A 20,682-nucleotide genomic window follows, 5' to 3' on the forward strand; every position below is an offset into this window, starting at 1 on the left:
TTCAAACTGCCAGTGTGAACACGGCTTAACACAGTGTTTCCCAACTCCAGTCTTCGAGTACCCCCAGCAGTACAATTTGTTGCCCTGGACACCTGATTCAACTTGTCAACTAATCATCAAGCGCTAAATGAGCTGAATCAGGTGAGTACAACAATAATGTGGGCTGTTGGGGGTACTCAAGGACTGGAGTTGGGAAAACTGTGTTAGAATGTTATGTTGGAATGCAGTGTACAGTTGAATTCGGAAGTTTATGTACACTTACGTTTGAGTCATTAATACTCGTTTTCAACCATTACACAAATTCATTGTTAACAAACTATAGTTTTGGCAAGTCGGTTAGGACATCTACTTTGTGCATGACACAAGTCATTTTTCCAACAATTGTTTAGACAGATTATTTCACTTATAACTCTGTATCAAGTTTACATAAACTAAGTTGACTGTGCCTTTAAACAGCTTGAAAAATGCCAGAAAATTATGTAATGGCTTTAGAAGCTTCTGATAGGCTAATTGACATCATTTGAGTCAATTGGAGGTGTACCTGTGCATGTATTTCAAGGCCATCCTTCAAACTCAGTGCCTCATTGCTTGACATCATTGGAAAATCAAAAGAAACCAGCCAAGACCCAGTGGGTCAGAAGTTTACATTCACTCAATTAGTATTTGGTAGCATTGCCTATAAATTGTTTAACTTGGGTCAAACGTTTGGGGTAGCCTTCCACAAGCTTCCCACAATAAGTTGGGTGAATTTTGTCCCATTCCTACTGACAGAGCTGGTGTGACTGACTCAGGTTTTTAGGCCTCCTTGCACCCACACGGTTTTTCAGTTCGGCCCACAAATGTTCTATAGGATTGAGGTCAGGGCTTTGTGATGGCCACTCCAATACCTTGACTTTGTTGTCCTTAAGCCATTTTGCCACAACTTTGGAAGTTTGCTTGGGGTTATTGTCCATTTGGAAGACCCATTTGCGACCAAGCTTTAACTTCCCGACTGATGTCTTGAGATGTTGCTTCAATCTATCCACATAATTTTTCTTCCTCATGACGCCATCTATTTTGTGAAGTGCACCAGTCCCGCCTGCAGCAAAGCCCCCCCCACAACATGATGCTGACACCCCTGTGCTTCACGGTTGGGATGGTGTTCTTCGGCTTGCAAGCCTCCCCTTTTTCCTCCAAACATAACCATGGCCATTATGGCCTTACAGTTCTATTTTTGTTTCATCAAACCAGAGGACATTTCTCCAAAAGTACGATCTTTGTCCCCATGTGCATTTGCAAACCGTAGTCTGGCTATTTTATGTCGGTTTAGGAGCAGTGTTTTCCTTGCTGAGCGGCCTTTCAGGTTATGTCGATATAGGACTCGTTTTACTGTGGATATACCCGTTTCCTCCAGCATCTTCACAAGGTCCTTTGCTGTTGTTCTGGGATTGATTTGCCATTTTCACACCAAAGTACCTTCATCTCTAGGAGACCAAATGCGTCTCCTTCCTGCGCGGTATGACAGCTGCGTGGTCCCATGGTGTTTATACTTGCGTACAATTGTTTGTACAGATGAACTTGGCACCTTCAGGCGTTTGGAAATTGCTCCCAAGGATGAAACAGACTTGTGGAGATCTACAATTTTATCTGAGGTCTTGGCTGATTTCTTTTGAATTTCCCATGATGTCAAGCAAAGAGGCACTGAGTTTGAAGGTAGGCCTTGAAATACATCCACAGGTACACCTCCAATAGGCTAATTGACATGATTTGAGTCAATCAGAAGCTTCTAAAGCCATTACATCATTTTCTGGAATTTTCCAAGTTGTTTAAAGGCACAGTCAACTTAGTATATGTAAACTTCTGACCCACTTGAATTGCGATACAGTGAAATAATCTGTCTGTGAACAATTGTTGGAAAAATTACTTGTGTCATGCACAAAGCAGATGTCCTAACCGACTTGCCAAAACTATAGTTTGTTAACAAGAAATTTGTGGAGTGGTTGAAAAACGAGTTGTAATGACTCCAACCTAAGTGTTTGTAAGCTTCCGACTTCAACTGTATATTTTATATTCAACAATATAACGTATAGCACTTGACGCCACTACCCCACAGCCTTTATAGATGGTGTCTAGTTATACTGTTAATGTAAAATATGTATTGGTTAGTGGCTGCTGAGTGTTGTCGAGGGCATCAGCAATGGCCCAATTGCTAAAAGGCTGGATTTTTCCTAATAACCAATTGCATAGTTTCTATAAAATGTGTCAACCAGCCACTAAACTAATGTCTATGAAATTATTAGGGAACATATTTCATTAAATAACTTGTAAGGTTAGAGCATAATTTTCATCATGATGGTCAGGGATCGAATAGATTGATGATTATAATCTTCCTTTTTAGAGATCATTTGTGTTTAACTACAGATGTAGGATCTTAATTTGACCAGTTTCTCACAGCAAGAAAATAACCCTGCAACAGAAAATGGCAATTATTGTGTGGATTATAATTAATTGATATTTTTGTAGGAGTTGATGCATTTTTAGTAAGGCCAAATCTTTTTAACCTTGAATACACTACTAGTTTGCATTTACTGCTAACCAGAAAATTTCCTTCAACAATAATGTATTCAAATTAATATCCTTCATCTGTATGACTTTGTGTTAACTTCCTCAACAAATGACAGAGCACACCTTTCATTTTAGTATGGTGAGCACCGCTATACAACAGATTATTACAGGTAGCAAATAAATCAATATCCTACCAGATTTGGATCTCTTGGACTTGTATTATTTCCCAGTATGACCAATTTCCGCAAAACAAATATGTAGTTCGTTATTTGTAGCATAAACTAAAACCCATGTTTTTTAAGAAGAAATCCACCCAATAGAATGTTCCATTGTTGTTTGATACAGTCATTTTCAATGAGCATGTGAACATTCCAACTTGTCTCAACATTCCTTTATCAGCCTGTAAACATTATATTGCATAGACTTCCATACAATATATTTTACTAAAGATGTGAAAAACTGCCTCACCAAATATAAATTTGGTCAGGGGCTTTTGGGGAACAATTTAATTCCATTCAACCAACCCCAAAGTGGACCAATTTATCCACTGGCCAATGGCCTGCAAAGTGCTGGTATTCAGTCAACCAATATTCTAGTTGGTGGGCTTGCTTGAGTCAGGATCAGTTCGCCACTGGAAACCAAAGTAGACTTGCTCCTGGTGGTCTTCTGAACTGCATCGGCAATGTGTCTCCCTGGAAAGGAAATTGTATGTGGTCAGTTGCAGAGAGAGGGACGAGACTTAAACTGTAGGGGAAGGGTAGAGGGGAAGGAAACCATTTTCTGTAATGGAATGAGCCTAACAGAAAAAGTAACTCACTCGTTCTGAAGCATCTTGGTACACAGTACCAGTTTTCCTGGTATGGCTGGCACAAATCTGTATTACAATGGATGAACATCTGCAAGAGATATTACATGATTTTTTTTTTTAAGGAGGTAATACTTATCTAGTTAATTATTACCCAAGAACAATGTATAATAGTTTTATATTTATACAAACTATACTGCTAGAAAGTACCAATTGTGACCAAGAAGCAAGCCAAAATAATTTTGTTAAATCATTGAGTAATTACCAGAAAGTAGCAATAATTTCACAAATACCAATTGTAATAGGACAGCGAAAAAAGCGGTACTGAAAAATATGTAAGCATAAATTACTTATTCTATTTTGTGCATTTTAATTGAATGCATTTAATAAACAGTGTTAGCATGGTAATCAAGAACATCAATGGAGTTGTTCCAACTGTCTTATTCAGCAGAATTAGAACACAGTCATACCCACAGAATCAACCATTTACACGCGTGGAAATTGGCCTAAGACATATGAGAAGCATTTGCATAACAATGGGAGCAATTGAAGTGGATCACTGAAGATTATGGGGAAATGATCCAACAAAGTTGAGGACAACAGTTCACCTGACACAAGACAAGCCTAAATCCAAACAATACACTGTTGTTTCATTAGCATTTTACATTAACTGTACTTTTCGCAGCATTTGTTGATTAAGAAATCTGGAAATACTCTGTATACATTCAATAACATAGCCCAATTTTTCCACGAAAATTCTTATGTGCAACATAAGACAAAAAAAATGGAAGCGTTTTAGTGAGGGGTCTAACTGGTGTCTTCAAGTGGTACCAGTCATTTCAATGCAGTTTTATGAAGGAAAGAGCCTTAAACTATTAGGAGCTTTTTTTTGCTATCCAAGCGCTGCCATTGATCAACTGAAGCAAGCACACTTGTAGTTCTGTTTGGAACACAGTCCTGCATCCCCACCATAAAATAACTACTCTTTGTTGTTTACGCAATTAAAAAAAACGTCCATTATAAATCTCAATCAGGGTCAGGAGGACATCATTTAAAAGCTTATTCTGTTGTCAAAATTACTTAGATAAGTAATAAAATATGATTTTACAGTGTTAGGCTTTCACAGAGAATTTCAAAGAAACAAAGTCATTTTGGTGCACATAGAATGGAGTCATGAGTGCATGCAGATGAGTTCTGGACAATACCACAATAATAGGCTAATTCTGTTCAGAACAACCCTGGGTATGATACACATAGCGATCATAAACATTGATACTGTAAATAACATGATTTTTACAATATGGAAATGTAAAGTGCAAATTTGGTGGTGTGGGGGTGGCCAGGCGTGTCCTCCCCAGGAAATGTTTTTGACATTTTAAAACGTATTACCTGCAATTCTACACAGTTTGACATTATTATGCCTCTGTTGTGGGGTATAGGGAGAGATCATTTGAAAACACGGCTTAAGTGGAAGGATAAATGGAATGCCCCCCAAACAACATGGTTTCTTTAGGAAAACAGCTAGATTCCTGCATTTCAACACATTTTTTAACCTGTTTAGGATATGGGGCAGTATTTTCACGGCCGGATAAAAAACGTACCCGATTTAATCTGGTTATTACTCCTGCCCAGAAACTAGAATATGCATATAATTATTTGATTTGGATAGAAAACACCCTACAGTTTCTAAAACTGTTTGAATGGGGCCTGTGAGTATAACAGAACTCATATGGCAGGCCAAAACCTGAGAAGATTCTATATGGGAAGTGCCCTGTCTGACCATTTCTTGGCCTTCTGTAGCCTCTTTATCGAAAATATAGGATCTCTGCTGTAACGTGAAATTTTCTAAGGCTCCCATAGGCTCTCAGAAGGCGCCAGAACGTGGAATGATAACTCTGCAGTCCCTGGGCGAAAACAGTAGGGGTTTTGGAAAATGGTCATTCTGAAAACAATGACACTGGCGCACGCGTGCATGTGAAGACTCCATTTTCTATTGTCAGTGTTTGAACGGATACAACGTCTCCCGGTCGGAATATTATCGCTATTTTACGAGAAAAATCGCATAAAAATTGATTTTAAACAGCGTTTGACATGCTTCGAAGTACGGTAATGGAATATTTTGACATTTTTTGTCATGATACACGCCGGCACGTCACCCTTCGGATAGTGTCTTGAACGCAAGAACAAAACGCAGCTATTTGGATATAACTATGGATTATTTGGAACCAAAACAACATTGGGTGTTGAAGTAGAAGTCCTGGGAGTGCATTCTGATGAAGAACAGCAAAGGTAATCACATTTTTCTTATAGTAAATCTGAGTTTGGTGAGTGCCAAACTTGGTGGGTGTCAAAATAGCGAGCCATGATGGCCGGGCTATCTACTCAGAATATTGCAAAATGTGCTTTCACCGAAAAGCTATTTTAAAATCAGACACCGCGATTGCATAAAGGAGTTCTGTATCTATAATTCTTAAAATAATTGTTTTGTTTTTTGTGAACGTTTATCGTGAGTAATTTAGTAAATTCACCGGAAGTTTTCGGTGGGTATGCTAGTTCTGAACAAAACATGCTAATGTAAAAAGCTGGTTTTTGATATAAATATGAACTTGATTGAACAAAACATGCATGTATTGTATAACATAATGTCCTAGGAGTGTCATCTGATGAAGATCATCAAAGGTTAGTGCTGCATTTAGCTGTGGTTTTGGTTTTTGTGACATTATATGCTAGCTTGAAAAATGGGTGTGTGATTATTTCTGGCTGGGTACTCTCCTGACATAATCTAATGTTTTGCTTTCGTTGTAAAGCCTTTTTGAAATCGGACAATGTGGTTAGATAAAGGAGAGTCTTGTCTTTAAAATGGTGTAAAATAGTCATATGTTTGAAAAATTGAATTTTTTGAATTTTTGAGGTATTTGTAATTCGCGCCACGCTCTATCATTGGATATTGGTGAGGCGTTCCGCTAGCGGAACATCTAGATGTAAGAGGTTCTTACAGGGGCAGAGAGAAAATGTTGAGTTTATAGTGCTATTCTAGACTTTGTCATGAGTCTGAGAGAAAATTATGTAGTTTAATGCTAATTTCCTGCAATTCTACACATTTTGCCATGGGGCAGAGAAAGAATGTGCTATTTTCTAGCTCCTCTCATGCATGGTATTCTTCAAAATGTTGCCATTAGGTAGAGAGGAGGGGCTCGACTTCGAGTTGGCCCCAAACGTCCCTAAATGTAAATAGAAATGAGCGGATGAATCAACCTGTTCATGTCCCCCTTTCCCCCGTGGCAATTTTACTGATGGATTAAAGCAGGATTTATTATAATCCTCAATGTCTCATCTTTCAGAACACATCGAGTCATTTTGATTTACAGCATCCCCCGCTATGATGAAACTGGCTCTCATGAGGACCGCCACAGGAAAGGAAGACCTAGAGTTACCACTGCTGCAGAGGATAATACGTTCATTAGAGTTAACTGCACCTCCAGATTGCAGCCCAAATAAATGCTTCACAGAGTTCAAGTAACAGAAACATCTCAACATCAACTGTTCAGAGGAGACTGTGTGAGTCAGGCCTTCATGGTCCAATTGCTGCAAATAATCACTACAAAAGGACACCAATAAGAAGAGACTTGCTTGGGCCAAGAAACGAGCAATGGACATTAGACTGGTGGAAATCTGTCCTTTGGTCTGAAGAGTTCAAATTTGAGATTTTTGGTTTCAACTGCCGTGTCTTGAGACGCAGAGTAGGTGAACGGATGATCGCCGCATGTGTGCATCCCACCATGAAGCGAGGAGGAGGTGTGATGGTGTGGGGGTGCTTAGCTGGTGACACTGTCAGTGATTTATTTATAATTCAAGGCACACTTAATCAGCATGGCTACCACAGCATTCTGCAGTGATACTCCATCCTATCTGCTTTGCGCTTAGTGGGACTACCATTTGTTTTTCAACACACCTCCAGGCTGTGTAAGGGCAATTTGACCAAGAAGGAGAGTGATGGAGTGCTGCATCAGATGACTTGGCCTCCACAATCACCCAACCTCAACCCAATTGAGATGGTTTGGGATTAGTTGGACCGCGGAGTGAAGGAAAAGCAGCCAACAGGTGCTCAACATATGTGGGAACTCCTTCAAGGCTGTTGGAAAAGCATTACAGGTGAAGCTGGTTAAGAGAATGCCAAGAGTGTGCAAAGCTGTCATCAAGGCAAAGGGTGGCTACTTTGAAGAATCTAAACACTTTTTTGGTTACTACATGATTCCATATGTATTATTCCATAGTTTTGATGTCTTCACTATTATTTTACAATGTAGAAAATAGTAAAAAATTAAGAAAAGCCCTTGAATGAGTAGGTGTGTCCAAACTTTTGACTGGTACTATATGTATTTCTATGGTCGTACCCTCTCCCTCAGGGGGGACATAGATGTTGGATCCACAAAGGTGAACATCTTGAGGACGAAGCGCCTGTAGTGGGTTGGGAAGGACAGACCAGAGGAGGCTTCCACAGGGATGGGCATGGTCAGGTAACGGTCATCCTTGTACGGACATCTAAAGATACAAATGAAGAAAGAGAGACAGACACAGAGAGCGAGAGAGAGACATACAGTAGACGGACAGACAATGCCATGGTCATTCAAGTGTCTGTCTGCGTTGAAGTGAAGTTCTCCTAGAGCTGCTGAACATTTTCCTCATCTTTACAAGAAATGGTATAAAAGAAATTGGACGTACAGTTAAAACGTTTTTACAAATTCTACTTATTCAGATATTTACCCAGAAATGATAAGGTTCCATTGGGGTAGGCTGAGAGGGTCGGGGTTGTGGTGGCCCAGCAGCGACCCAGGGTCAGCACAATGTTGGGATCTGTCCTCTCCAGGATGCGAACCTCAGCATACACGGGATCCCTGAGGAATTTGGTGACAGGATAGTCTGCCTCAGTGTAGTATGAGGTGTAGGCCGTCTCCTCTGTTTCAAAAGAGGAAAGATTAATTAATTTGCCCATTTATTAATCCAACAAACCAATCAATGAATATAGTGCTACTTGCCTTCCTTACATCCCTTGGTGAGGCATATTCCATTGGCCAGTCTGAGCTCAACTCTGAGGGGTCCAGGAGCTGGTGGAAGAATTGGGGGAGGCACCCGCTTCACTTCAATCACAAGAGCCTCAACCACGATGCCCCTATATCTGCACTGGAATATTAGACTGAGAAGAAAGGGAGTGCGGTCAGACATCTTGACATCTCAACTTTAAATCTGGCCATATAAGGCAACTAGCTCTCACAGTCTCACGTCAGAAATAGACATTCATCCATGTTTCTCAAACATCACATTTCAAAGTTGTTGCAAACGTCAAATTTTGAAGTGTTTAATGTAAAGTTTAGGCATTAACATCGAAATCTTAAGGCTAGGCATTAACTCCAAATGTTTAAGGTTTGGTATAGGCAACAAAAAAAATCTAAAAAATGAAACAGAGGCAGATGCTTATGCCTATTCACCATCCCCGTCCATAACACCCTAACAAAACTGAAATCTAGTTTAAGGTAACAGCTCTAACTGTAGCCCCTGGTGGACGGTTTCCACGTCATCTCCCGATGTCCTCAGACATGGATGGACATGAATGCTGACTTGTATCATGGGTGACCTGGCTGTTTAAGGTTTAGGAGGCGTTTTGGCTTGCCTATATGTAATTTAATGGAATGCCGCCGGAGGGAATGGCGGCCGTATTACAGGCTCCTGACCAATTGTGCTATTTTGTGTATTTCTTGCACTGATCTTTTATAGTATAGCATGTTTTGACCATAGTTTCCAATGACCGAAAAAAGCTTCTGGACATCAGAACATCTATCACTAACCTCGATTTGGACGAGGAGTTCTACTTCAATGAGTCGGAGGTGAAAGACATATTGATTATCCCGGACCAGGCCTTAATCCCCGACACTCGAAGGAGGCGAAGACAGCATCCGGGCACCCTAGTGAGACTACGGCGGCGAATGGATAAATCGCCTCTACACTCTGTTCTACTGGCGATTGTGCAATCGCTGGAGAAAAAACTGGACGAGCTCCGTTCAAGAGTTCAAGTAATATACAATGTTTCTCAGATTCAAGGGTGAAGAAGGATATGGATAATATACAATACATCTTTCTATGCATCGGCAGGACAGAACCCAGTAAGTTTGGGGGGGGCTGGGGTGATGTTTGTCTCTTTATTGAAAGCAGCTGGTGCGTGATCTCTAACATTAAGGAAGTCTCAAGGTTCTGCTCACATGAGTTAGAATACCTCATGATAAGCATGAGAACATACTATTTACTAAGAGTTTATCTGTACTTTTCGTTGCTGTCTATTTACCACCACAAACCGATGATGGCACTAAGACGGCACTCAAAGAGGTATATAAGACCATAAGTAAACAAGAAAATGCTAATCGAGAGGCGGTGCTCTTAGTGGCCGGTGATTGTAGTCCTTTCCTGCAGTCAAATGATCTAGTGGCCTCATGGGTGGAATGTTATAAATATTTTTCATAATTTCATATTGAATAAACATTTAAAAAACATGCAAAAAATCTGGTGTTTATGTCAAACAGTTTTTGTTGTATTTCAGTATTTTCTGATGTATAGAAAGTGTAATATTGGGATGCAAACTCAATTGAATACATTTCAACTCTATATCTGACATGGTACAGGTGTCTTCTTTTTTAAAGTCCATAACCATGTGTGTGAGAGGTATACTTCAGTTTTAAAGTAGATTTGTTTAAAACTACCAAGAAACGCTCTGTGTGACCCTGATTTAGCCCACTGCAGTAAAAGGTTAATGCAGGAAAACTTACATTTGTTTTACCTCATTTATACTAGCATGTCACCTGTGCAACTAGAGGGATAAATCAGCTAAACTCCACACACAGAGGTGCATACAAAGCTCTGCCCCCACTCCATTTAGCAAATCGGACCATAACTATATCCTCCGGATTCCTGCTTACAAGTAAAACTCAAACATGAAGTACAAGGTAGCCTAGGGCTGGGCGGTATACCGTATTTTTACTATATACACCGGTATTTATGCACGGGTCAGTTTGGGTTTTTATTTTACCTTCTATAACGGTATTTTAATGTTTGGTTTGTTAAATGTGATACGCCATGTCTACCATCCATTACAGACAGACAGACAGACTCACCAACCTTGAATCAGGGATAGACGTAACATAGTAAACAAAGATCCGGGACACTCAAATGAGTATATGTTTTACGTTTGGTATTAGTTTGTGATGTCCATCATCCATTTCGTAAGATATGCTCTGAATTATAATTTGTATGATATGCTACATATTCCAAGATGGCGCCGACAGACATGGCAGCTCTGCTTCTAGCTCCAAAGCAACTTTGCAGTATTTTGTTTTGTGTGTGTGTTATTTCTTACATTATTAGCCCGAGAACGTTTTTTTTTGTGTTATTACATATAGCCGGAAGTAACTTTTGGATATCAGAGCGGCCAGGAATACGACTTTCCCAAATTGGATCCTTTGTTCGTACCCCCCAAGGCAAGTGAACTTATCCCAGAGGCTGCTCCAAGACGCCGCCAGCGGAGAAGAGCTATTCGGAGTGGACTTCTAGTCCGACTCAGGAGGCATGCACACCATCCACCGCTTACGAGTATATTACTCGCTAATGTTCAGTCTCTGGACAATAAAGCTCAAGGCGAGGATCTCCTTCCAGAGACACATCAGGGACTGTAACATACTCTGTTTCACATAATCATTGCTCTCTTGGCATATACTTTACCCGTCCAGGGAAAACCAACCATGTCGCGGACACCGACGTCTTGCTCCCGGACAAGCTAAACACTTTCTTCGGCCTCTTTGAGGATAACACAGTGCCACCGCCCCGGCCCGCTCCCAGGGACAGTGGGCTCTTGTTCTCCGTGGCCGATATGAGTACCAAAGAAAGCAAAGGTAACTGAACTAAATGACTATCACCCTGTAGCACACACTTCTGTCATCATGCAGTGCCTTGAGAGGCTAGTTAAGGATCATATCACCTCTACCTTACCTGACACCCTAGACCCACTTCAAACTTGACACATTTATGAAACTACTTATTCCAGTTACTAATAAGCATGCAACCATTAACAAAATGACTAAAAACTTAAATCCCCTTGGCTTGGTGAGGAATTAAAAAATTGTATGGTTGAGAGGGATGAGGCAAAAGGTATGGCAATTAAGTGTGGCAGCCCAACTGATTGGCAAACGTACTGCAAATTAAGAAATCATGTGACTAAACTAAATGAAAAGAAACTACGCTATGAAACAAATATCAGTTATATAAAGAATGATAGCAAAAAGCTTTGGGGCACCTTAAATTAACTTTTGTGGAAAAAAGCAAACTCGGCTCCTTCATTGATTGAATCAGATGGCTCATTCATCACAAAGCCCACTGATGTTGCCAATTACTTTAATGACTTTCATTGGCAAGATAAGCAAACTTAAGGATGACATGCCAGCAACAAACGCTGACACTACACATCCAAGTATATCGGATCATATTATGAAAGACAAGAATTTAATTCCGTAAAGTCAGTGTGGAAGAGGTGAAAAAATTATTGTTTATCAACAACAAAAAGCCACTGGGGTCTGACAGTCTGGATGGAAAATTTCTGAGGATAATAGCAGACGATATTGCCACTCCTATTTGCCACATCTTCAATTTAAGCCTACTAGAGAGCGTGTGCCCTCAGGCCTGGAGGTAAGCTAAAGTCATTCTGCTACCCAAGAATAGTAAAGCCCCCTTTCTGGCTCAAATAGCCGACCAATCAGTCTGTTACCAACCCTTAGTAAACTTCTGGGAAAAAATGATGTTTTACCAGGTACAATGCTATTTCACAGTAAACAAATTGACAACAGAATTTCAGCATGCTTATAGGGAAGGACACTCAACAAGCACAGCACGTACACAAATGACTGATGATTGGCTGAGAGAAATTGATTAAATGATTGTGGGGGGCTGTCTTGTTAGACAGCTTTTCACTTTAGCGATCATAGTTTGCTGCTGGAAAAACTTGTGTTATGGCTTTACACCCCCTGCTATAAGGTGGATAAAGAGTTACTTGTCTAACAGAACACAGAGGGTGTTCTTTAATGGAAGCCTCTCAGATACAATCCAGTTAGAATCAGGAATTCCCCAGGGTAGCTGTTTAGGCCCTTGCTTTTTCAATTTTTACTAACGACATGCACTAACTTTGAGTAAAGCCAGAGTATCTATTTATGCCGATGACTCAACACTATACACGTCAGCTACTACAGCGACTGAAATGACTGCAACACTCAACAAAGAGCTGCAGTTAGTTTCAGAGTGGGTGGCAAGGAATAAGTTAGCCCTAAATATTTCTAAAACTAGAAGCATTGTATTTGGAACAAAACACTCACTAAAACCTAAACCTCAACTAAATCTTGTAATAAATCATGTGGAAATTGAGAAAGTTGAGATGACTAAACTGCTTGGAGTAACCCTAGATTGTAAACTGTCATGGTCAAAACATATTTATGCAGTAGTAGCTAAGATGGGGAGAAGTCTGTCTATAATAAAGCGATGCTCCGCCTTCTTAACAACACTATCAACAAGGTAGGTCCTACAGGCCCTAGTTTGTTGCATCTTGACTAATGTTCAGTCGTGTGGTCAGGTGACACTAAAAAGGACTTAGGAAAATTGCAATTGGCTCAGAACAGGGCAGCACGGCTGGCCCTTGGATGTACACAGAGAGTTAATATTAATAATTTGCATGTCAATCTCTCCTGACTGAAAGTGGAGAAGAGATTGACTTCATCACTACTTTTATTTATGAGAGGTATTGACATGTTGAATGCACCGAGCTGTATGTCTAAACTACTGGCACACAGCTCGGGCACCCATGCATACCCCACAAGACATGCCACAAGAGGTCTCTTCACAGTCCCCAAGTCCAGAACAGACATGGGAGGCACAAGGTACTACATAGAGCCATGACTACATGGAACTCTATTCCACATCAAGTAACTGACGCAAGTAGCAAAATTAGATTTAAAAAACACCTTATGGAACAGCGGGGACTGTGAAGCAACACAAATATTGGCACAGACACATGCATACACACACACGATAACATGCTCACTATACAGTCGAAGTCGGTAGTTTACATACACCTTAGCCACATACATTTAAACTCAGTTCTTCACATTTCCTGAAATTTAATCCTAGTAAAAATGCCCTGTCTTAGGTCAGTTAGGATCACTACTTTTTATTTTAAGAATGTGTAATGTCAGAATAATAGAAGAGAGAAATTTATTTCAGCTTTTATTTCTTTCATCACATTCCCAGTGGGTCAGAAGTTTACATACACTCAATTAGTATTTGGTAGCATTGCCTTTTAAATTGTTTAACTTAGGTCAAATGTTTCGGGTAGCCTTCCACAAGCTTCCCACAATAAGTTGGGTGAATTTTGGCCCATTCCTCCTGACAGAGCTGGGGTAACTGGAGTCAGGTTTGTAGGCCTCCTTGCTCGCACACGCTTTTTCAGTTCTGCCCACAAATTTTCGATAGGATTGAAGTCAGGGCTTTGTAATGGCCACTCCAATACCTTGACCTTGTTGTCCTTAAACCATTTTGCCACAACTTTGGATGTATGCTTGGGGTCATTGTCCATTTGGAAGACCCATTTGCGACCAAGCTGTAACTTCCCGACTGATGTCTTGAGATGTTGCTTCAATCTATCCACATAATTTTTCTTCCTCATGATGCCATCTATTTTGTGAAGTGCACCAGTCCCTCCTGCAGCAAAGCACCCCCACAACATGATGCTGACACCCCCGTGCTTCACGGTTGGGATGGTGTTCTTCAGCTTGCAAGCCTCCCCCTTTTTCCTCCAAACATAACGATGGTCATTATGGCCAAACAGTTCTATTTTTGTTTCATCAGACCAGAGGACATTTCTCCAAAAAGTACTATCTGTGTCTCCATGTGCAGTTGCAAAATGTAGTCTGGCTTTTTTAATTAAGGCGGTTTTGGAGCAGTGGCTTCTTCCTTGTTGAGTGGCCTTTCAGGTTGTCGATATAGGACTCGTTTTACTGTGGATATAGATACTTTTGTACCTGTTTCCTCCAGCATCTTCACAAGGTCCTTTGCTGTTGTTCTGGGATTGATTTGCACTTTTCGCACCAAAGTATGTTCAATGCTAGGAGACAGAACGCATCTCCTTCCTGAGCGGTATGACGGCTGCGTGGTCCCATGGTGTTTATACTTGTGTACTATTGTTGTACAGATGAACGTGGTACCTTCAGGCGTTTGGAAATTGCTCTCAAGGATGAACCAAACTTGTGGAGGTCTACAATTTTTTTCCCGAGGTCTTGGCTGATTTCTTTTGATTTTCCCATGATGTCAAGCAAAGAGGCACTGAATTTGAAGGGAGGCCTTGAAATGCATCCACAGGTTCACCTCCAATTGACTCAAATGATGTCAATTAGCCTATCAGAAGCTTCTAAAGCCATGACATCATTTTCTGGAATTTTCCAAGCTGCTTAAAGGCACAGTCAACTTAGTTTATGTACACTTCTGACCCACTGGAATTGTGATACAGTGAATTATAGGTGAAATGATCTCTCTGTAAACAATTGTTGGAAAAATGACTTGTGTCATGCACAAAGTAGATGTCCTAGCCGACTTGCCAAAAGTATAGTTTGTAAACAAGAAATTTGTGGAGTGGTTGAAAAACGAGTTTTAATGACTCCAACCTGAGTGTATGGAAACTTCCGACTTCAACTTTGAAATACATATGAATATAGTACTGTATATATGTGGTAGTGGTGGAGTAGGGGCCTGAGGCCACACAGCATGTTGTGAAATCTGTGAATGTATTGTAATGTTTTTAAAATAGTATAAACTGCCTTAATTTTGCAGGACCCCAGGAAGAGTCAGCAGCTAATGGGGATCCTTAATAAATACAAATACAAAATACTCCCTGTTCATCCATGACTGCATGGCCACGCACGCCTCCAACTCAAGATGACAATACAACAGTAGTAGGCTCTATTAGCAACAATAGTGGTGCAAAGGAAAATAACCTCTCCCTCAACGTCAATAAAACAAAGGAGCAGATCGTGGACTTCAGGAAACTGCAGAGTGAGCACACCCCTATCCACATCCACAGAACCGCAGTGGAGAAGGTGGAAAGCTTCAAGGTCCTTGGCGTACACATCACTGACAATCTGAAATGGTCCACCCCCACAGACAGTGTGGTGAAGAAGGCACAACACCGCCTCTTCAACCTCAGGAGGCTGAAGAAATTCGTCTTGGCCCCTAAGACCCACAAACTTTTGTTAGGGTTTAACCAACTATTTGTTAGCATAACCTATATAAAATAACAGAAGCTATGCCACAATATTAAGCATATAAACTATAGATAATTGAATACTGCTATATGTTAGAGTAAGTGGCTCATGTGATGGTGGGTCATGTGGACAGAATGCTGATGCTTTAAAACAGGGTTTTGCAAGAGCTTTTTGCTGAACAACAGCAATTACAAGATAATGGTTGCAATGTAGGGGTTTTAGAGAACTGTGCATTGTGTAACAAGGTGTAGGCAGCTGACTTAGTGATAGGAGGTTGTGAAACCCATCACAAGGGGAGCATGTGAGGAACAGGTAGAGTGGAGAAACAACAGTATAAGTAAATCACTGGAAATTGAGTGGTTGCTGACTCTTGAGTATACACTAAGAAGATAAGATCCAACGCCAGACAACATGTGATGCGTCAAGAGGTTGGGACCAACCTGCACGCCAACGATAGGCTGGAGTAAGTCTAAACCACACCCAGTCTCTACTCTGACAGGCCCAGCAAGGAGTGGGAACTACATCTGTCAAGAAGTATTTAAAGAAGAACTTGTGATGACATTTCAGTTCTCTGTCTGCCCTGCGTGGTGTTTCAGTGAGCCCGTATATACGAACCACATATTTACCATACACGTGTTTGCATTAATTAAAGTACAAATAAATCAGAAGTTACTATGTGCTGACTATTTTGTTCTGATACCAGAAACGAACTGTCGCAACTTTAACACTTTTACAGATACACAATTAAGAGCATCCTGTTGGGCTGTATCGCCGCCTGGTATGGCAACTGCACCGCTCGCAACCGCAGGGGCTCGCCAAAAGGTGGTGCGGTCTGCCCAACGCATCACCGGGGGCACACTGCCTGCCCTCCAAGACCCCAAAGCACCCGATGTCACAGGAACGCTAAAATTATCATCAAGGGCATCAACCACCCGAGCCACAGCCTGTTCACCCCACTATCATCCAGAAGGCGAGGTCAGTACAGGTGCATCAGAAGCTGGGACTGAGAGACTGAAACAGCTTCTATCTCAAGGCCATCAGACTGTTAAATAGCCATCACTAGCCGGCTACCATCCGGTTACTTAACCCTGCACCTTAGAGGCAGCTGCCCTATACACATAGACATGGAATCACTGGCCACTTTAATAATGGAACACTAGTCATTTTAATAATGTTTACACACTGCGTTACTCATCTCATATGTATATACTGTATTCAATTCTACTGTATTTTAGTCAATGCCACTCGGACATTGCTTGTCCTAATATTTATATGTTTTTTAATTCCATTCTTTTACTTTTAGATGTGTATTGTTGTGAATTGTTAGATACTACTGCACTGTTGGAGCTAAGAGCATTTCGCTACACCCGCAATAACATCTGTATGTGACCAATAAAATTTGATTTCATTTGATTTTATGTTTTTGCTATCTAGGTGGCTAAAACTACCATTAGCTAGGCGGCTAACATTCGCTAGGCTAGTGGTTAGGTGTTAAGGTTTGGGTTAAGAAGGTTAGGGTTAGAGGTTAGGTTAAAGAGTTCAGGTAATGATTAGGAAAACAGTTAGCTAACATATTAAGTAGTTGCAAAGTAGCTAAAAAGTAATAAGTAGTTGCTAATTAGCTAAGATGCTAAATTTGGCCACTGATTATATTCGAACACACAACCTTTTCGTTGCTTGACGTTACTGGTATCTGCCCACCCATCCACTCCGACCATTTGACTCTTTATTATTGATATTTATTTTTGTACTGCAATGTTAAGGGAGCTAGCACACCTGCTGTAATCTGTGTACATGACAAATACAATTGTATTTTATTTTGACTAAAGATCCCATTACACATTTAAGAAGATAAATGGTGTTAACTCCAGTGTCTTGTCAAAATTCCCAACCTGGCCCAATATACAGAAAAAAACATGACAGTGTTTAGCTTATTTTAGACTTCCCTAGGATATTGTTGTTATTATTATCATTATTATTTTAGATCACCTACTTAAATTGGCTGTCCCTGGTGATGGCGCCCGATGGGTCCCATTCCCACTATATATGAAGAGGACATCCTGTTCTCATAGAAAATAGTACCAGGTTCCTCCTGCAATAAACACAACTCTCTTATACAGCTCATCTTTAAGAGGCAAAATCATCATAGGTTTGACAAAGAGCTTTTGCCACAATGCGGCAACATCTTTAAACCTGAATAAACAATCAATGATATGATCATTGTTGCAACTAATATGGTTGATGTGATCCAATTCTTTGAAGGAGAGAGGAACTACTTCCCTGTACTTAGACTGAAGCCAAACACAGCTGATACGTACCGTCATGACAGTTCCACATTCAGTGACTTTGAACTGGTAGATGGCAAAAGCAGAAGTGATGCCGACAGGGGTGCAGTGGGCTCCATTCCTCCCCAGCAGGCTGATAGAATCTAGCTCCAGGTTGGGCAGAGTGGCATCCCTGGCAACCACCACCACAAACTGGCCATCCCTGGTACACTGGACAGTCACTGGTTACAGAGCATAGGAAGAATATTAAGTTAATGATAAAAAACCATTAAGCTCACCGAAAAGACTAAGAATTTCCATCACTATTTGCGACATTTCAGATGTGATATTATAATGCATCAAAATTGTGACTAACTTAACCATGTTAACGGCTCTTTAGTATCACATGCACTTATGTCAATATATAACAAGACTGCAGAACTGGAAGTGTACAAGCTTAACCTTTATTACAGCTTTGGTGCAATTTTCACAAGTATGTGGTACATTTTCAAATCTCTAACAACATTTCAATTGACTGAGTACAACAAACAAATTAAAAAATTCACTTGTTCACTGCACTAAATCACTCTTTCAATTTGGATACATATCTGCTTTTAAAAATGCAATATCTACTTTACTTTTGATATGGTTTTCTTATCATTTGTTAACAATACAGTTAACTATCACTTAATCAAACTGCTCAAACCTGATAACTACTCCACCAAAATTATGTAGTGCCTATTATGTGGATTTTTATTAATGGACATTTCTTGTAGGGGTTGATGCATTTCTCTTCAGGGCTAATCACGTCTGACATTTTAAAGAGGAAATTACAAACTTTAGTAGCCTTTTTAAATCTTGAATACACTACTAGTTTGCATTTCCTGCAATGAAGGAAAATACCTGCAACAACAGAATGTTCAAATTAAGATTCTGTATGGAAGTGGCTGTAAATATTATCATCATTCTCCATCAGCCAGTGTGCTTCAATAGGACAAAGTGGAAAGAGTCACTATGTGCTACCATTTGGAATTATAGTGTCGGGTATAACAATACATTGCACTCATTATCTGAATTTCATTGATACACTAAGCTGATGAATTGCAGTACGGTATCAGTTGACAAGTCATGTAGAAAAGGTGATCTAGTACAATGTTGCATGGGGCAGAAATGGCATACAACACCTTGCTATGTTTTTACAATAGCCAACTCTTTACAATACCCCTATTTCTTATGATTTATCCTGTGTATGTTGGTCTTTCTATAAATAAAGGGGCCAATGTGTGACACAAGGGTCAACATTTCAGAATTGTTTGAAATATACTGCTCAAAAAAATAAAGGGAACACTTAAACAACACAATGTAACTCCAAGTCAATCACACTTCTGTGAAATCAAACTGTCCACTTAGGAAGCAACACTGAATGATAAATTTCACATGCTGTTGTGCAAATGGAATATACAACAGGTGGAAATTATAGGCAATAAGCAAGACACCCCCAATAAAGGAGTGGTTCTGCAGGTGGAGACCACAGACCACTTCTCAGTTCCTATGCTTCCTGGCTGATGTTTTGGTCACTTTTGAATGCTGGCGGTGCTTTCACTCTAGTGGTAGCATGAGACGGAGTCTACAACCCACATAAGTGGCTCAGATAGTGCAGCTCATCCAGGATGGCACATCAATGCGAGCTGTGGCAAGAAGGTTTGCTGTGTCTGTCAGCGTAGTGTCCAGAGCATGGAGGCACTACCAGGAGACAGGCCAGTACATCAGGAGACGTGGAGGAGGCCGTAGGAGGGCAACAACCCAGCAGCAGGACCGCTGCCTCTGCCTTTGTGCAAGGAGGAGCAGGAGAAGCACTGCCAGAGCCCTGCAAAATGACCTGCTGCTGTGCGTTTGTTGCCGATCTTACTTTGCTACCTGACTACCTCACGGTTTTTACTTTTTCATTACCGTATATTTTTAGTTTTTCCCTCACTCAACTTTTTTCATTCAACTTTTTCACCCCGGAGGTTTTATCTGGACATGGTTCGTCAGGACTTCAAACAGCCGAAGCTAAGTAACATTAACATGATGCCTTCTAATTGCAGTCGTTGTACTTATAATATACAGGAGAACGATCGCCTTACGGCCTTACGGCAAGGATAGCTGTGCTGCAAGCCCAGCTTCAGACGCAATCGTTAGGCAAGGGTAATTTCAGTGTAGGAAAGGATGAAACAGCGTCTGTGCCACCAGTAAGTACAGATAGTAATGTTAGTATAAATCCCCTGGCACGGTCCCCGCAGCCGGACAACTTTCTCATGGCTTCTGGAGGGAAATGCTGTAGGAATGCTCAACCGGTGTCGCTTATTCAGCCGACAGAAACTTTCAACTGGTTCTCCCCATTAAGCGAGTCGGAGTCGGAGGCCGAAACTTCTCTGGTCTCTACTCCTCCCGTTGTGGGGTCTGAGACGCCGAAGGCTCCCACCATTAGCTCTGACAAATTGAAAACCCTAGTCATTGGCGACTCCATTACCCGCAGTATTAGACTTAAAACGAATCATCCAGCGATCATACACTGTTTACCAGGGGGCAGGGCTACCGACGTTAAGGCTAATCTAAAGACGGTGCTGGCTAAAGCTAAAACTGGCGAGTGTAGAGAGTATAGAGATATTGTTATCCACGTCGGCACCAACGATGTTAGGATGAAACAGTCAGAGGTCACCAAGCGCAACATAGCTTCAGCGTGTAAATC

General features: G+C 40.8%; 1 pseudogene; it reads right to left on the reverse strand.

Annotated features, from left to right (window-relative positions):
* Positions 1-2,242: 2,242 nt before the first annotated feature.
* LOC123724480 (zona pellucida sperm-binding protein 4-like) overlaps positions 2,243-20,682 on the reverse strand; it is a 58,445-nt pseudogene continuing 40,005 nt past the window's right edge.

This window comes from Salmo salar, chromosome ssa10 (genome assembly GCF_905237065.1).
Source record: "Salmo salar chromosome ssa10, Ssal_v3.1, whole genome shotgun sequence".
Taxonomy (NCBI): Eukaryota; Metazoa; Chordata; class Actinopteri; order Salmoniformes; family Salmonidae; genus Salmo; species Salmo salar.